Here is a 14,712-nt window from a genome sequence, read left to right on the forward strand (position 1 = left end):
TATGGCCCTCCTTGCAGCAGTTACCCAAGAAGTCTTCTCCTGCCTATCAGAAACCTGTGGAATCCCATCCTTCTTTCTCTCATGGTACCAATGTTTAGCTTATTAATTTCCATTAAAAATGTTTTGCTTGTTTTTTTCATCTCAGTCTCTTGCTAAGGAGATAGGAACATCCTGACTAAAAAACTGGACTGGATCTTCAATGCCAGTCTTTCTGAATTGCATGCGAACCAGCAATGAAATGCACAAGGCACACGTTGACCATTTTGATTCATCACTCAGCATTTCCCTGAGACACTCACTTACCATGTACTGATATGCCTCATTAAGACCAATCGCAGTGTTGTGATGACTTTTAGACATACCTTCATTCTCCCATCTGTCCGGAGAGTGTGACTATACTGCCATGATCACCACTCAGTTCCCTACCAGTCGGTCATGACTGGGGGCTTTGTTAATGCAAAATAATCCTCTCACCCTCTTGTCTCCGGACATCACTTTCTCCTCTGGAGCGATGGTGGAATGCGATGAAGAAGTAGGAGAGACACAGTGTGTGTCAGATAATTGTGGGAGCTACCAGGCAGCCAGATCATCAGACCTTTCACAGAAGGAAATAGAATTACTGTGACGTGAAGGCTGATAACAGATGAAGATGCTGTGTCTAGAACAATCTAAACGAGCTTTTACAGGCTAAGAAGAAAGCTAGCTGATGAAAATATACACTAGAGAACATCCATAAGCCTGCTGAGGAATATAAACAAACAGCAAACAAATAAAAATAAATAAAATATCAAGATTTATACAGAAATTGTTAGCAGTTGTATGAAGCCTACGTATGTGGTGATACTGGAATATTGCTGTATTTCCATCCCACCATCTATTTCCTTGCCATTTTTTTCAGACAGAAAATCCAATCTTAGAACCAAAGACATACTTAAATATTGGATGTTTCACTTAAAGAGAGTTATTAACCAGTTTGTGCTTAGGTATGGCTTGTTTAAACTTGTTGGGAAGAAATTTTAATAAAACATTTCTATTTACCTCTTGCAGGAAAGTGTCTCTAAGGTGCATTGGGTGCCCTGGGCTCACCTCCTGCAGACTAATGAGATCACCTAAAGATATCACCTCCACTGCCAGCTTGGAGGAATCTGCTGAAGAGATCTACATCGGCTCACAGGGTGTCAGGCTACAACGTTTGACAGATGATAGCAGGGTGGGTAAACATCCCTCAGGACAGGTTTAGGTCCAGCTGATCCTGTTGAAGAGGTGGGCAGATGACCTCTGGAAGTTATTTTCAGCCATGTTTTCTAAGATTTTTGGGAAATGTAGTGATAATATCCATTTCTCTGTACCAATGGACATGTGGGCTTCAGGAGGGCAGTGAACAGCCTAGAAGTGAAGATATTCACTGATGAATTATCTGCCTACTGAAAATCCAGTCTGTAGCCAGCCTATAACTCTCTAACTCTTCTTGGTGAATGCTCTTATTGAATTTTAGCTACATTTTCTTTTTAAAACTCAATTCCCTCACAGTTAAGTAGCTCACACTCTAGGCTTCTAAATAGCTAGTCTGGTAAACGCGGGAGCGATGCTGGCAGCAAGCACCCACCTTCGTGTTTTGATGAGTTCTGCTTGGCTTGTGTCGTCAGCTGAGGGAATGCACGACCGTGCGCCCCAGACTCCATCCTTCCCAGATAAATAACACAAATCCATCACTATCTAATGAAAGTAAGAGGGAATTGTTACGGCACACAAACAGTTCATGGAAGGATGTAATAACGCACTTTTAATATGCTTCAAGTTGAGCACCCAAATGCCCATCCCGCTGGGGAAAGAACTCCATGCGGACATTTTATGCTGTTTTTCAGGAGGCATTGCTGTTCAAAAGTACTCCAAGTCTGTTAGATCTGAGTCTCCCAATCAGGCCTCGCTTACTGTGTTATCGGCAAAGGAAAGCAGAGGATGCATTCCCTACGTTTCCTGGCAAAGGGTGCGGACCTACTCAGGGATTTGTGAAATGTCGCAGGGGGGGCTCAGGTCACGGGTAGAGCAGTTCCTCAAGATTACAGGGCAGAGGGAGACAGACCAAGACATGTGGTATGTCCCAGCAATCAGAACATGACTTTCAGTGTTCCTCTGTGCTAAAATCGTTTACAAAAAGGAAAACATGGGTAAAATGTAATATTTTGTGAGACGGACCAATGCGTGGCAAGGGTTAGACTAGATGATCTTAAAGATCCCTTCCAACCCAAAGCATGATAAACCCTCAGCTTGAGCCTTGTAGGTGTCCTGGTTCTAGGAAACCAGGCACACAGGGATAGTGCCACTGTGTCACTGAGGCGCTGCAGTGCTCATCTCTAAGCTCTCCCATCACTGAATGGAGAGATGAAGCCTCTCCAAAACCAGGAGACTAACTTGGTGTCTGGGGAGACCAACATCTTAAATTTGAAGAACAAGTGAGGCGGTGTATTTGGTTCTGTTTCTCTGTTGCTTTCCTTCATGTTTGCTTGCATTCTCGGGCCATAACTAAAGCGCTGGTTGGAATAACTTGGGGTTTCATGGAGTGCTGGTCCAAGTGCAGACACTGTTTTCCGTGAGCTGTGTTGACTGTTCATTCAAAAGAAGTGAGTGCTGAAAGGACTATTCATTCTCTACGTCAGGTTAAATTATCTGTTCCATCTTCCATCTGCTTACTGAGTTTATTAGGATTTCATAATAACTGATAAAGAGTTTATGAAACTAATTCCATTAGAATTGGCAACAAAAGGGTTTAAATCTTTCTTACCCTTCCTTTTGAACCACTCTGTCAAAATTTAAAAAAAAAAAATCAGTACTACAGAAATGTACCTGTAATTTTAAAATAATCTGTTAAAAACACTGTTTTTCAAAAAATCTTTGAAGCAGCTAGAGCAGCTACTGCTCCCCAGTTACTTTGTGTAGGTGGGATCCCAGGCTGTGCACAGGCTTGTTGAAGACAAGCAGACAGTACCTGTGCTTTGCAATTCTTGTGTGTGTTTGCCTGCAGGATTGGCACTGTGTCTCGTGTCTCTGAGAAATGCATCTGTTCCAGGAAAAGAGAGGTATATTTCCAGTTTATCACTGTTGCTTTAAAACTTCAGAATCTGGCAGCAACATGAAAAAAAATATTTCACTCTTTGTCAGTGTTCACTTTAATGCTTTTTTGGAGATGTGGCAGCAATTTGCAACCAGACAGCTCAGTGCAGTTGGAAATATTTAATTTCCAGAAAGTGGAAGCTCTGAGCTCCTGTGGAGTCCTAAAGCCTGAAGCTAAAATATAGGCCCCAACCTTGCTTTCATTTAAGTCATCGGCAAAATTCCCATTGACTTTGAGTGAAACAGCATTGGCCCAGTTTCAAAAAATGAGTATTATTAGGTTTAACATTTTAAACCCACAAACATAAGGAGCAGACTTAACATTATCGTGATTGAGCGTTTTATTTTCAAATGCATTTGACAGTACATTCAAACAAAGCAATGTGGTTTATCTTTTAAACTTTTAAATTGCTAGGTTGAGTAAAACAGGAGCTGCTTTCAATTAAATAATGCAATGAAAAGTATCAGGACAGAATTGCATTTGGCAGAAGAAAATACTGTATTTATCTCATTGTAATCCTTTCGTTGGTTTATGGCTTCAGAGTCCTCAAGCAAATACCATAAATCCACGTGACGTCTTTGCACGTTATTTTGCATTTGGGTCTCGGGGTTAGCTGCAAGATGTGTTAAAAGTCATGTAACCGGGCAGCTTCCTGGCAGCCACCCATCTGAGAAGCCTCAGAAGTGCTGGTGATTAAGCTGAGGTTTTGGATTAACCTGTGCACCCGAAACTGGCTTCAGATACGTCCACTACAGAGGAGAAGACCATGTGAAGTGCAACTGACATCTCCCAAAACAAGCTAATCAAAAACGCTTTGGAGGGTTCTGACATCCCAGTTCTGACATCACAGTTCTGACTGAAATTCCGTTTTAGAGGCTCCCCAGGGCTGAGAGTGCTGCCAAGATGAAATGCTGCTCTAACCAGCTCTGCCTGGCACCAGTCACCTGGGCGATGGAGTTTCTCAGGCATTGTCCTGCCTGTTGTATCTGCGGGGGGTTCCCTGCTCTTCAGCTGTCTCCGTGACAATGCCTGACCTGACACGGTGCTGGTGAAAGGGCAAAAGAGACACGCACCAGGTGCTCCTGCGGACAGGGAATGGATCCAGCTTTGGAAAACAGGAGAGAGGAGGGGGCTGCAGGCTTCCTGAGCTGCTTGAAGGCTCCTCTGGAGGTTGTGCCGCTCGGACGCTCACGTGGAGACTCGAGAGGTGCGGGACCATGTAACTGGGTCCATAAAGAAAGCAAACACCAACTTCCTGGCAAGGGATGGCTGGGCTAGACCAGATCTCAGAAGCAATCTCTTCATCAATCTGCCCTGGGGAGCCCCCAGTTTGTGTTTACCCAGTGCTTCTGGCTGTCATGGACTTGCTAGGGGTCCAGCTGGGTACAGTCCTGTGTATCCAGAGGATACCTTCCCCTCTATGCCAGCATGTTGAGATCTCGAACAACTGAAAAATACTAATATTTGAACTGTGCTCCTCCTCTATGCCTTGGATCGAGCTTTCCTTGCTCAGTTCTGTCTATATATGTATAAGACTCCTATGATGTGCTTGATTTTGTAGAATTGTAGAATCACAGAATGGTTTGGGCTGAAAAGGACCTTAAAGATCATCCAGTCCCACCCCCCTGCCATGGGCAGGGACACCTCCCACTAGCCCAGGTTGCCCAAAGCCTCATCCAGCCTGGCCTTGAACCCCTCCAGGGATGGGGCATCCACAACTTCCCTGATTTCTTTTTGTATTATTCAAATAAAGGAAACAGAGAAGATTCAAAGGCAGTCAAGAGTAGGGATGTTACAGCCTAACTTCTCTGAGCAAAGGGATTTCCAAGAACGTACCGTGAGAAGCTTCCAGTTACAGCTTGTGAACTGCACGAGCTGAAGTGTGAGCTGGGACTCGTGCTGCCAAGGGCTCCAAACTCCCTCTCTGTCTGCTCTTGCAGAGACAGAGGGTGAAGAGTGACTTCCCACTCTCAGAAGAAGTGATCGAGGCAGCCGATGTGTTACAGGCCTGCCAGGGCTCCAGCAGCCATGGACAGGTACCTAACACTGGCCAGGAGAGGACGAGAGTATGGGAAATACTCAGGATTTGCTTGTTTGCCGTTAGGAAGAAGTGACGACAATACTCATTTTAGAATTGGCTGCTCAGTAAACAAACTTGCTGCAACATTCAGGCTTCCCACCACTTGCATGCTGAGTTCAAAGTGACAGGATTGAGCAGCTAGGGATAGTGCCAGTAACTGGAAATTGTGTGGTTGGTTAAAAATGAACCCTGGTACGCTGCCGGCAGAAAGCACCTGACTGTATTTACAGCGTGGAAGGTGAATCTTTTCATCCGCTGCTTTATACTGCAGCAATTGCAGATGCTGTGAGCACTGTGACTGAAAGAAAACGATTCTGCTAATTTTTATGTGGACAAGCCCATTCAAATAAACAATAACTGCAATTTACAACATATCCAGAATAACTCTTCTCTGCAGACTTCAACACAGACCAGTGCGTCTTTCCTTGATCCATCTGATTTCACCTTTGTTTATCACAATACAGAGAGGATGTGTACTGAGTAAACAGGTCGGTTTAGAAAGTTAATAACTCTGGAGTTACTAGATGAGACTTTGTGCCTAAACAAATATAAATTCATTAACTAGTCACAGTCAGGTCTAGGAAGGAATCACAATCACATAACTCAGTTTATCTGTGGAAGATATAACTCCTGTAAAGAGTCCTTTTCACTTCAGGGTGCAATGATGAATAATTAATTTAAAAATATATTTTTAAAGGCTTGATCCTGTTCCACTGAATGGGGTGGTTTGCCACTGAACCAGACATTGAATCCTCAGAGTCTGACCATTAATGAAGTCCGAAAACAACTAATGTAAAATGCATATTCCTGAATCTTTTACTATATTATACACTTTCAGAATGTACATTTTGAAGCATGCCTGTGGCTTCCGAGAAATATTCAGTGTTTGTAATGAGCGGAAAAGATGCTGGGAGGAAATCGATTCATTTTTTCAGTTAAAAATATATGCTTTCTTGTTGATACAGATTGTAACCGCTAAGTAATCTTTGACATAACTCTTTGAGATTACCGATCTTATCCCTAAAACATCAGTGTCGTTATCTACAGATGGTGCTCTTACTATGCCTTTTTCTAGCAACCATTTTTCAGATGGCTTTTGAGTCAGTGCCTCAGTCTAGTAGCCATTGTCTCTTTGATCACTCTTTATTCTGCCCAGTGCCTAAATTGCTGACTGCCCCAGATCTAGAAGAGGAATTACTCCAATGAAAAATATTGAACCATCAAAATGGCTGCTGGCTTTGCAAGAAACTGCATTAAAGACTGGAGTGGCCTAGCCTAGGTATTCCCAAAGTTAGCGATGTATTAAAGAAATCAGAAATTCATTTACCATTTGATATGTTAAAGATTCAGCAGCTGGTAGGACAAACACATCAGAAAATACAGCGCGTAACTTCTTTGCTTCTCCCTATGTATTCTCTTTTTCATGAACTGTTGTTTACACTGAAATTTCCTGTCTCTAGACAGAAGTTATGCTACCTCTGCTGGTAAATCTGGCTATTTTAATCTGTTTATGTGTCGATCCAGCAAAAATGTGCTTGGTACATCCTCTGGTGGCAACACTTGGAAACATCAGTTGGCTGTGCAAAGAACCTATTCTCCAGTTTCTGTCTTCGTGTATCAAAACTGTCTTTTCCCCACTTAGTCAGAGGAGACTTGGTGGACAATGGTGTCCAGATGGAGCCGTTGAGGAGGAGAAGACCACCCCCACCCCAGGCTGGGCTGCCCTGGTGGGACTGCCAGCCATGGGCTTGTCCACTGTATGAGTCTGGGGGGCTGATGGCATGACCACACACAGCTCTCTGTTTGCACCCCTCCATGCCATCCTGCTGCCTCAAACTGTGATGCTTTTACGGATCAGAAGCAAAGTTGTGCAAGTCTTGGTGGTGGTTCATTTTCCCCAGAGTGCCCCTCGTGCCTGAGGAAGCCACAGGAACACTTTGTGTAGCGCTGGGACTCAGTGGAGGCACAGGCGGCAAAATCCCATGGGAAGGAGGGTAATATGAATGAGAACATACTCCTGGCTCTGTATTTAATGCCAGCAGGACAAAGTAAGGGTTACTGAAGCAGTTTTCCAGTAGGATGGACGAGCCTGACTGAGCAGAACATGGAAGCCTGGCCATTGGGAAGCAGCACTGTGAGGTCCCCTCGCCTCTCCCTGCTGCTTCTTTCCAGTCACTTATGGATTAATAAGGTGCGTAAGGAATGAAGAAAGATTTATGAAACAGGTGTGAAATTATATTAATTTAAAATTGGCTAGCATGGGATTGTCTGAGCAGGATGTGCTCCTTTTCTGAGCAGAGGGTTTTCTGTTTTACCCAAAGCAGAGCTATTTGCTTTTCTTCTTTTTTTACCCTTTTAACTTCAGGAGATGGGCAACATACAAAAAATTATTCTTTGATACTTTTTACTCTAATAGAAAAGGGGGATAAATTACTACTGAAACATGTGTCTTCTTCCCAAGACACATTGATGAGGCCCATGAAATTAAGCCACGCAGATTGCTCAGGAGTGGATTGTGCTGAGGGCGAATTTCTGTCCTTGGAGATGAGCTCCAGGAGGGAGGCACCGAGGATGGGAAAGAGGGGCATCAGGAACCATTGGATGGGAGCATTAGCATCTGATCATCACTTGCCCCACAGTCTTCAGGTGGGGTGATGGTTTCTCTGCACCGCAGAGATTACAGACTGAACAAAATGCAGAAAAGTGCCCAGTGCAGAAAACAGGGGAGGTGGGCACCAGGCTTTCTTCAGAGGACTTTTGGCAGATGAGATCACAGCCTTAAGGTGGGCAACAAGCTGTTAGGAACAGGACAAATTTTGGGGTTTCTGCCTGAGGGCACTGCCAGGCCTGTCCCTGTCACCAGGGAGGAACCTGATGCAGGGACAGGGGCTGTCCCATGCCCTGCTGCACCACCATGTCCATACCCTGAAGGGCCCAAGAGGGATGGGGGCAAGGCAGGGGGACACGGTCACTGAAGTCGAGTGTGATTAACCCAGAGGAAAAGCTTTCTAAGGAGAAAGGGAAGGCTCACGTGGGAAGCTCTCTAAAGCAGGTTGGACAAATACCCATCAGCTACCCTTGCCTCGGTGGTGGGACAGCACTGGACAGTGCTAGACATCCTTGGGTTTTGACAGCACCAACAGGCTGAGGTACAGCAAGGGAAGACCTCCTTTGGGAGCCAATGCTCCTGTCAAGCCTGCTTGAAGGTGCTCCATCAAGCAGGGCCCACAGGAGGGAGAATGTATCATCATTTTGACCACCCCTTTACAGCCTTCCTTCAGTGAGCCAGGAAGGACCAAGCACTTTCACTAAATCCTTCCAGCAGTGAAACTTCATGTCTCCAAACGGTCCACCAGGGCCACTGGGGTGGCTTTGCCCTTCCATCCCAAAACAGAGGCCATCTGACTGCAGGTACCATTGAGCCCATCCATTTCCTGATGATATGGCCAGGCAGAACCAATGCCATTTTGTAGTTACTTGCTGTGAATAATCAATAAGCACTGCCTGCAACCCCAATATTTAATTCTTTATTTGAGCATTTAAGCATTCGAATAAATATTTATGCAAAATGCATTATTAGAACGGTAAACTGTCAGACACTCTGGGCAGTAGGATGCCTTACCACAGCTTTGGCAAGTGGAAAACCCGTGCAAGTATATAACAAACATGATAAGCAGACAATAAATAGCTTCCAGGACATCTGCCACTGCTCTGAGATAATTTGCCTGAGGTACTATGTAAGAGGCAGGTCCCAAACAGAGCTTTGAAGAAGGGAAGCATTTGGACCATCCCTACTGATTCTCTAATACCTGGAAAACAGGAAATAAAAAGAGATTTCTTGTTTAAAAACACATATCCTGGAGATCTGTGATTTAGTGAAAAGAGAACAGACCCATTCATCCTGCAGCCAGAGCTGAAGGACTAGCAGAAGCGAGAAAGAGTGAAAAATTATTTCTGTCAGGTGATGCCTGAATGTGCACAAAGGTAGATATTTACTAGGTTACAAAGGTGACTCAGTCACTTTCAGAGAAAAGTGTTACACTTTGGCCAAATCCAATCCTTATACTGTCAGATCAAGGTGTCTTATGCACTGAGGTGGGTAGAAAGGGATAAGCATCTTTCCCAAGAAATGCATATACTCTTTTGCATGTCATTAATCACCCATCTAATCACTTTATTGAAAACTTTTAAAAGTAAAAAGATCTTTGTCACTCCCCAGTGCATCCACAAAGAGACTGTCTCCCTGTGGGAAGTGGCCGGCATCCCTTTTTGGATCTTGGCTTAAGACCCATCACGGGATTGCAGTTACAGGAAAGGTTCTGGTTTGGTTTTGATTGATTTATGTCCATTTGCCTTCTCATCTTCTCACTCAACTGCCCCCTAATTGTATACCTGACCTCCAGGTGGACAAATGAGCAGGGACAACTGTTGTCTCATAAAGTTCAGAGTCCAGCATCAGTTCTGGCTTTCCTCTGGCAAGGCTGGAGAAGCTTTTCCTGAGGTTGCTCTTTTCTGCAGTCTCCAGGGCCGGTGGTGCACCTTCCCTTTGTGCCTGGCGAAGACGTGAGCGCTGGATGCTCGAGTCTCCTAACCCCTGGCAAGAGTGGGCTGCCTCCAGTGGCCACATCTCTGCTGGCAAGCAGCAGGCAGTGGGTTGATCTGGTGTGGCAAACATCAGCTACAGCTGTCTCTTATCCACAGCTGCTGCCTCCCCCCGAGCTCCAGACAGCAGCACTGGCAGCCCCCGTCTCCCAGCCAGTCTGACCCTGGCAGCCACATGCTCAGCTTGCAGCGTGGCAGTCGCAGAGGAGCGCTCTCACAGGTTGAGCACAGGCAGCTGCTGACGCCTGCTTCTCCCTGATAAGACCAGTGCTTGCCTAAGCTCCTCTTTCTGTTCTGCTGGGGGCTCTCTGGGTGCCAGCACCAGGGAGCAGGGGGTGCTGAGCTGAGCCAGGCGGCACGCTGGCTCTCTGCTCCGTCTCTGCTGTCAGAAGGGAACAGGCAGTACCGTGTCCTGGTGAGGGACAAAGGAGTGACTGCTCCTCCTCAGCCCACAGGAGAGTGCCCACAGCCTTGTCTCCTAGAAAATAGGTTCCCAGAAGGGAAAGAAAAGCCCTCTTGGAGCATGCTCCAGGGGTGAGCTGCGAGTAGCAAAGGAAAGGCAGCTGGGAGCAACGTCCCAGGGCAAGTGTGTCCCATCAGCCTCTCCCTACAGCACAGCATGGGTCAGTGTGGTGGGATAAATATCGTGGAAAAGAGGGGGCTCAGGCAGTGCCAAGGCTCCAGCTGAGGATGGCTTTTCCCAAGCTCAGAGGTCTGCCAAGGTGGAGAGTGACAGAGCAGCTTGAGGCACAAATCCCAGACACGTGCTGCCTAAAGGATGTGTTGGCTGCACTGGCCAGGCAGCACCGTGTCACTGGATGCTTCGTGTGTTTTCTGTCCTGGGGCCCTGATGTTAAAGAACTATGGGAGGCTGTTGAACACAATGTGGATCAATGAAGGAAATTCTGCTGTCTGGATCATCCCAGGATCAGGTGAAATTACCAGAAAGATTCTTTCTGGTCTTAATGTCAGGAAGTTTATTACTTTGGTGACACTGGTGTTAATAAGGCTGTAGCTAGCCAAGACGGCAAATTTGTTTTTAAGATGCTTATTACAAGATCAAAAACCCTGTGGCCATATGACACAAAACACTAAAACAACTTCAGTCTGTCAGTTCAAATGTGTTCCAAATATTTTGAGTTCGCAGTACAACTTCAATCTGTCTTGACAGATCAGTTTTTAGCTCATCCTGCCCACTCTAATTTTATGTCGAATACACATCATCTGTTTACCCATAATTGGGATAAAGCCTGGCATATATCCACACCCTGTACTCTGGCTAATTCATCAGATGCAGGCCTGTGCCTCATTCAGATCAAATCCATACCATGGGATCATCCAGGACGCTGTGGAAGCACAGCCCGCGTGCACCCTGGTGACAGAAATGGTGTGTGACAGAAAGAATCCAGGAAAAAAGTAAAAACTACAAAAGCTGGAGGAAAGCTGATGAGAAAAAATAAATGAGATCTGACTTAAAAACTTAAAAAAAAAAAAATTCACATGAAACAAAGGATGTGAAAACCACGCACAGAACTGTGTGTAATGCCAGTATGGTTACACACAGTAGCAGATGTAAAGCATTGAGAATACGGATTAAAAGGAACTCAAGACTGGGCAGAAGGTCAGTACAATCTTCTCACCTTGATGAAAATCTGTGGTTTGTTTTATGAAGACCAGGCCAGACAGAGTGAACCTTCCTGCTTTAACGTTGGTTGATCGTAAGGAATCGCAGGTCGCTCGGGTGAAGCCGCCTGGAGTGCACCTCTGGCCGGGAACAGGTCTGTACCACAGCTGGGAACGTACGGCTTACAGCTGGAAACAAACAGCAAGAACGCAGCGGTACAGTGGGTGAACTCTGGAGGAGATGAAGAAAATCTCATTAAAACCTAATGAAAGACAATTTAAGAGACTAAGGAAATAAAAAATACCACATGATGTCATTACATTGGTAATTGAGAAACGCTCGAGAGCAGATTTAGACTTGACAGATTTTTAACACCTTTCCTTCCTCTAGCTAAATGTTCTCCTCTTGCAGGTGCAACTGCTTTGTTTTGGGTGACAACAGCTCTACCACTGCATGAAGACGTCCATCACAGATAAAATATTAGTTGGAATCCATTGGTGGGAAGGAGATCATGTTTCGACCTTTTCCTCTCCTCCTTCTGGCTGCAAGCGAAAGGGATAGGTGTGAGGAAAGCGAGGGGAGCAGGGGTATCTCATCATGGGAACAGGGGTGTCCCATCCTCTGGTCTCCTGCTGCCTAATGAGCTTGCTAAATTGAAGATATTTGGGTTCTTCCTCCTTAGAAACTAGTCGTAAAGCAACATCATTAAAAAACTGTAAAAGCAACCTCATCATTCATATAGATGTCTTTCTATATAAAAAGATTACCAAAGGAATACCAGACTGCGTTTTTTCTAATTGGATAATTAGTGAGAGGAGGTGAGTATTCCAGATCACAAAGTCTCTCCTGTTTAGACAGAGTGATGTAACCACACATTGACACTCTCTTCATTTACAGGACAACTGCCAGATACTTTCTCAAAGAGCATTCTTTTTTTTTTTTTTTTTTTCTCTCTCTGTCTTTGAGAAATAAAAGCAATTATTTAACAAAACAAAGGTAGAAGGTAGGTTGGTCTGGAAGCAGCTGGAGGCTAAATGAAAGGAGAAATTTAGTTGATATAACAAAAGTACTACAAAGTGTGACTAAAACTGGTTGAAATTTGAAGTCTCAATAATTTAGGGCATTCTAACATAAATTAAAATTCCATTCTGATTCAGAAAAATATTAAAAATGTCAAAAAGGGCACTTTCTTTCCTTGAAAGTGAAAAAAAGCCTCATCTCCCAAGGGCTTCACTGGCTCCTTACTTTTGAGACCCCAAGATTACACCCCTTGCAGGCATTTCTCTCAAGACAAAGCATCCACCCAAAACAATATCAGGACTTTTGTGAAATTTAAAAAAAAAAATCAGTGTCGCTGTGCAGATACGCAATGAACGACAGAGTTCAGCACACACATAAATGGACGTGAGATTCTGTTCTAGTTAAAAAAGAAGGGGCAATGGCAGCCTACAGGTTGCACCTCCACTTCTTAAAAACAGAAAAACGCCCTTGTCACCCTGTCCCTCAGCCTCGTGAATTTGACGCTCACTGTAATGGACAGTTAAAGAAAGTTTCTGCAGCTGTAACTGCAAGAAACCAATCTTATCTTCCTTCTCGTCATTTACCAAATAAGAAGGGTGTGAAATGAGCTTGTTAGCCTTTTAGTGATTAAAAACAAAGTTAATTGTGATGGAACACTAACCACAGTTATGGTAATCAACTCTAAAACGAGAATGAATCCTTAATATTAGATTCAATTTTGTTAATGAGAAACTGGATTTAAGAACTGTTAGGTGATTAACTAACCAAGAGATGGAAAGAAGCAGGGAAAGCCCGAACATAATCCGGCTCTCGAATCCTTTTGGGAAAAGGTAAATGCTGTAATACCAGCGAGCACAGAAAAAGCCCTGCAGCCACCCTACTGCAGGCACTGGGAACAGAACACACACCAGCCAGGGACCGCGTCCGGCCGCGAGAAGCAAGAGGAGGTTGTACCGTGGAGCAAGCAGAGAAAAGCACCAGGATGCAGGTGTCAAGAGGCCTTGGAGGGAGGAGACAGAGTGAGATTTAAGAGTTCCAGGACACGGTTAATCTGCCTCTACAGGGGTGATCATCTGAGGCACTGCCTTTGCACAAACTATGTTCACAAACCTTCACAAACTTCACTTACTCCCAGATGACGAACACAGAAAGCAGGGACCTGGGAAGCTGGGTGGCTGAACTCAAGCAATACTTGCTTTCCAGGTGGTGCCAAAGCCCTGAAAGCACAGGATGGTTTTTTTTTGCCATCCTATTCTTGGTGGTTCAACTTAGCGAGCACCTCGGAAGGGCTGCCAGTCGTTGCACCCTGGGGAAAACCTGTGGGAAAATCTTTTATGCCAAACATCTGCCCATGCAGCATACACTTGGGCTGCACCATCCTATTGTTCAGGAACGATGTGCTAGTTGCTTTAATGTAATAAATTATTATTTTATCCTTATTAATACAAAGCAAGCCCTTGGGACTACACCTGGGCTCACAGTGCTCGCAGCTCTCAGCTTTGCATTTCGAAACAGCACCGACGGTGTTAAAACCAAACGAATGCGTTCCACTTTGCAAGTAAGCAGCAAAAACCCGTGGGACTCCCTGAAGAGTTAAAGCCAAAGCAGCAGGACTCCTGGTCCTCCTCAAAGCCACTGGCTGCTGGCCCCAGCACCACAAAGATCTCCGATGCTGGGCGAGGCTGGGAGAGCAGTGCGCTGAGCCGCGGGTGCGCTGAGCCGCGGGTGCACCCAGCACCCACTGGGGCCGCGGGACAGACCCCATAACCACCCCTTCTCCCGAGGACACCACTGCTACAGCCCAACCTGCTGCTCTCCTTGTCTCGGGTTGCTGCTGCTTCGTGGCCCCACAGGACCTGCTTAATTGGTGGTGGTAATTTGGGTTTGATTTCCAGCATTTGTGAATTTTCTCTGAGTAGATGTGACCTCGACAAATAGCTTAATCTATAGTTTACTTTCCGTTTTTAATTGAAACCAGCCTCAGTTTTCATACATGCGATTTTTCTTGCAGAGCATCTCTTTACCCGCAGATCCCTCCTTGAACAAGGGGCATAGGTGGTAAAAAACAAATGCTGGATTATGCTCTAGAGACATCCACAGACAGGAGTTGTCTTAGTTTGCCTTTAGTGCTGGGGAACAAACCCTGCCTGAAGCTCTATAGTATGCAGACATCTAGTGGCTGAATAACATAGTGCAGTTAAACATCTCTACAGGACACCCGTAAAAATTTGTGCAGTCACATCATCATCTAAAAGCCAAATACGTTGGGTCCTG

The sequence above is a fragment of the Pterocles gutturalis genome, unplaced genomic scaffold (assembly GCF_000699245.1).
Source record: "Pterocles gutturalis isolate BGI_N339 unplaced genomic scaffold, ASM69924v1 scaffold11566, whole genome shotgun sequence".
Lineage (NCBI taxonomy): Eukaryota > Metazoa > Chordata > Aves > Pterocliformes > Pteroclidae > Pterocles > Pterocles gutturalis.